We start from the raw sequence: 5,069 nt of genomic DNA on the forward strand, positions 1-5,069 counted from the left end.
TGTATTGTATCAGCTCCTGTACAACGAACGTTCAGCACCACAGCAAGATAACCCAGCCAGACATGTTCACATTGTTGCTTATGTGTTTCCAGATGTTGTCAATCTCATTGGGGGTCATTCAACAGCAGCAGTGTAGGATAGGGCTGGAATTGTGCCATAATGTGATATTTCCAGCTACCTTCAGAGAATGTCACGATACCCTAAATGCCCTTCATATGATGAAGGGGCAGCACTCTGAAAGCTTGTGATTTCAAATAAACCTGTTGGACCATAACCTGACTTCTGACCTAATGATATCTTAAAGCACTAGAGAGTGGTGAAAATGTATCTGAGAGGAAGTTGCTAATAAATACTGAAGAGTTACTTGACCTGATATTCCAGGCAATGACGGAGAGGGTTCACCCAACACAATTAGCAATTTGAATTGTCCTATAGCCTATTTTTGGTCAGCTTGTTCTGGTGTATTCTATGGATTGTAACACCTCTGGAGCAGGGGGACTTAAACCCAGTCATTCTGGCTCAAATGTAGGGTCATGATCACATGCCTGAAATGCACAATGATTTATTCTAGCATTCAACACGCTACAGTTGCATTATAAACCCATCACATATTTTGAATCAATCTGTCCAGACATGTTACCTCATATCCCTGGAGCGGTGGAGGTGGGGGGGCGGGGGGTGTGGCAGCTTGAACCCAGGTGTACTGGTTCAAAGGCAGGAACACTACCACTGCCCCAGAAGGCACAATTACCTTTTTACACTGATGCCACGTCTGGAAGGTATCCAGCAATAACTGGAGTCAGGATACCAAGTGGCGAGGGTAATGTCAGTGAAGCCGCATCCTTCTGTTTGCAACATGAAATTAAGGCTCACCTTCAGTTCCATGGAGTTCTAAATGGAGGGGTCATCCCTCAACACTGTACAATGTCAGCATCCACCACCACTCACCTGCTCTCCCAGCAATGCCAACCACAGCCTCACCCCCAATAGTGTTCCAGCTCTCTTTGGTCACTGACGTTATTCACCGTCTCACTCCCAACAATGCTTCGGCCCTTTCCTGGCCTCCCCCTTCCCTCACCCCTGATAACGCTGAGCCACCCCTCACCTACCCCTTCTGGCTCACTCTTCCCACATAATGGCCATTCTCCTCCCTGTGCACCTCTGACAATGCTGGCCCTCCCCACCTCAGCTGGACAGGAGCCAGGAATTCCAGGTGGTGAGTCTGGTTGGAATGGAGGTGAACATTGTCCAGGTGGCAAGGGGATGGTGTACAGGGAGAGCACACTTAGCTTATTCTTGGAGAAAATACGATTATCCACCGCATTCAGGACTTCATGCCATGCTCCTGAAGACACTTTGAGGAAGAGGAATGGCCTGTGGCCAAAACACTCAGTTGCCCACATGAATCCCTATTTGAAATAAGCGATGGAATTTGTATTTCCTCCTGCACATTTTCTTCTGGTGGAAGGTTTTGAATATCAATTAAATACATATCAGGTTTGAGAGTTTCTGAAGAGAATGGAAAGCCTGTCAAGAAGTTAATTAGAAAGAGAAGGACAAAGCTTTTTCACATCTTAGGATATCTCTCTTTATCAATATATTGTAACATAGATGTGTTTTCAATGCACAGTTTTTCATTTGAACTTGTCATCAGGACCTATCCTTTAAAGCGGAGTTAACCTTACATTGGAAAGCATTATGTAACTGTTCAAATGCATTGCAGTACTTTATCCTTTGAGAAAACACCAAAACACACGCAAAATATCGAACGTGTCCTCTGCTGTAATGATTGTCTTCTTTAACTCGACTGCTGAATTTGAATATTTTCTTCAAACAAACTGCTTCTGAATGTGGAAAAAATCCACTGCCCCAGCTCCCCCTCCATTGACTGATGGGCATTTTCTTTGAAAGAGAAATGGGTCTGTGTGTTCTGTCATCTCAAATGGAAGCTTTTATTATAATGGCTGCTTTGTTATGACTGGAACTATTGAGGTTTCAATGAGCCTATTCTACTGGAATGTGTCTGTGATACAGTTTCTAGCTTGTTTAAAAAGACTAAAAGGAGTATATGTTTCACGGTGGCACAGAACTGCCTCAGAACTACAGGGACCAAGGTTCAGTTCCAGCCTCAGGCAACTGTCTGTGAGGAGTTTGCACATTCTCCTCGTGTCTGCATGGGTTTCCTCCCACAGTTCAAAGATGTGCAGGTCATGTGGATGGGGCATGGTGAATGCAGGGTTATGGGAATAGAGGGTGTAGGCTTGACTAAGATGCTCCTCAGAGACTCGATGGGCGGATTGAATCCCTACAGTACAGATAGAAGGCAATGAAATTGTATTGATAATCAGAGCTTATTTTTTTAAGATTAAACCTCTACCAATGTTTTCCAATGATTTAAAAATATTTCTCTTTGCTATCACCTAGCTGCCAGGAGGTTTTTAAGAGAGGATAATGAGTGAGTGGGTGTGGAGGATACATAGGCGGTGCTTAAATATGGCAGGGGGGAACGATGGGTCGTGGAGGATCTATGGATAGCATGGAGGGGGTATGGGCGAGGGTGAGGATTGTTTGTGGGATGAGGGGACCTTTAAACAATTTTAGGAGTCTGGCTGCTGTGCTGGGAATCAAGACCAAACCCTCTAACTGGTTTGCCACAGCATTCCCAACACCCTGCATCATAGTTTACTGAAAACATTGCAAAGATGATCCATTTGTGAAAAGGACAAAAATGGTGTGAGAGTTACACAATGGTCAGGTGGATGGCTTGCAATCCCCAAAAATGGGCACGTTGGGTGTAGAGAGAGAGAGAGAGACAGAGACAGAGAGAGAGAGAGAGAGAGAGACAGAGAGAGACAGAGAAAGAGAGAGAGAGAGACAGAAAGAAAAAGACAGAGAATGAGAGACAGAGAGAGAATGAGCGAAAAAGAGAGAATGAGCGAAAAAGAGAGAGAAAGAAAAAAGAGAGAGACAGAGAAAAAGAGAGAGAGAGAGGGAGAGAGAAAAAAGAGAAAAAGACAGAGGGAGAGAGAAAGAAAAAGAGAGAGGGAGAAAGAAAAAGAGAAAGAGAAAGAGAGAGAAAGAAAGAGAGAGAATGAAAAAAGAGAGAGAGAGAAAGAGAGAGAGAGAAAGAGTGAAAGAGAGAGAGAGAGAAAGAGAGAGAAAGAAAAAGAAAAAGACAGAAAAAAGAGAGAGAAAGAAAAAAGAGAGAGAGAGAAAAAGAGAGAGAGAGCGAAAGAGAGAGTGAAAGAAAAAAGAGAGAGAGAGAGAGAAAGAGAGAGGAAGAGAGCGAAAAAGAGAGCGAGAAAGAAGAAGAGAGAAAGAGAGAGAATAGGAGGGAGAAAAACAGAGAGAAAGAGAGACAGAGAAAGAGAAACAAAAAGTGTGAGAGAGAGAGAGAGCGAGAGAGAGAGAGAGAGAGAAAGAAAAAGAGAAAAGAAGAGAGAGAGATGGAAAAAGAGAGAGCGCGAAAGAGAGAGAGGGTGCGCGAGAAAGAGAGAGAGAGAGAAAAAGAGAGCGAGAAAGAAAAGAGAAAAAGAGAGAGCGAGAGCGAGAGAGAGACCGAGAGAGAGAGCGAGAGAATGAGAGAGAGAGAGAATGAGAGAGAGAGAGAGAGAGAATGAGAGAGAGAATGAGAGAGAGAATGAGAGACAGAGAGAGAATAAGCGAAAAAGAGAGAGAAAGAAAAAATAGAGAGACAGAGAAAGAGAGAGACAGAGAAAGAGAGAGAGAGGGAGAGAGAAAAAAGAGAAAAAGAGAGAGGGAGAGAGAAAGAAAAAGAGAGAGGGAGAAAGAAAAAGAGAGAGAAAAAAGAGAAAAAGGAGGAGAAAGAAAAAGAGAGAGAGAAAGAAAAAGAGAAAGAGAGAGAGAGAGAGAGAGAGAAAGAAAGAGAGAAAGAGAGAGAAAGAAAAAGAGAGAGAGAAAGAAAAAGAAAAAGACAGAAAAAAGAGAGAGAAAGAAAAAAGAGAGAGAGAAAGAAAAAAGAGAGAGAGAGAAAGAGAGAGGAAGAGAGCGAAAAAGAGAGTGAGAAAGAAAAAGAGTGAAAAAGAGGAAGAAAACAGAGAGAAAGAGAGGCAGAGAAAGAGAAAGAAAAAGAGAGAGAAAAAAGAGAGAGAAAAAGAGAGCGAGAAAGAGAGAGAGAGAGAAAAAGAGAGAGAGAGCGAAAGAGAAAGAAAGAGAGAGAGAGAGAGAGAGAGAGAGGAAAGAAAAAGAGAGAGAAAAAAGAGAGAGAAAAAGAGGAGCGAGAAAGAGAGAGAGAGAGAAAAAGAGAGAGAGAGCGAAAGAGAAAGAAAGAGAGAGAGAGAGAGAGGGAAAAAGAGAGAAATAAAAAGAGAGAAAAAAGAGAGAGAAAAAGAGAGAGAGCGAAAGAGAGAGAGCGAGAAAGAGAGAGAAAAAAAAAGAGTGAAAAAAAAAAGAGAGGGAAAAAGAGAGAGAGAGAGAAAGAGTAAAAAAGAGAGAGAGAGACAGAGACAGAGAGAGACAGAGAGAGAGAAAGAGAGAGAGTGAGAATGAGAGACAGAGAGAGAAAGAGCGAAAAAGAGAGAGAGAATGAAAAAGAGAAAAAAGAGAGAGAGAGAAAGCGAGAGAGAGAAAGAGCGAAAGAGAGAGAGAGAGAAAGAAAAAGAGAGGAAGAAAACAGAGAGAGAAAGAAAAAGAGAGAGAGAAAGAAAAAGAAAAAGACAGAAAAAAGGAGAGAGAGAAAGAGAGAGGGGGAGAGAGAGAGTGAGAGAGAGAAAGAGAGAGAGAAAGAGAGAGAGAGCGAAAGAGAGAGAGAAAGAAAAAAGATCAGAGAAAAAGAGAGAGAGGGAGAGAGAAAGAAAAAGAGAGCAAAAAGAGAGAGAAAAAAGAGAGAGAAAAACAGAGAGAGAGAGAAAGAGAAAGAAAAAGTGAGAGAGAAAGAAAAAAGAAAGAGAGAAAGAGCGAGAAGAGAGAGAGAGCGCGAAAGAGAGAGAGAGAGCGAAATAGCGAAAAAGAGAGAGAGAGAACAGGAGAGAGAGAGAGAAAGAAAGAGAGAGAGACAAAGAGAGAAAGAAAGAGAGAGAGAGAAAGAAAGAGAGAGAGAGAGAGTGAAA

Source organism: Chiloscyllium punctatum, chromosome 24 (assembly GCF_047496795.1).
Source record: "Chiloscyllium punctatum isolate Juve2018m chromosome 24, sChiPun1.3, whole genome shotgun sequence".
In the NCBI taxonomy this organism is placed as follows: domain Eukaryota; kingdom Metazoa; phylum Chordata; class Chondrichthyes; order Orectolobiformes; family Hemiscylliidae; genus Chiloscyllium; species Chiloscyllium punctatum.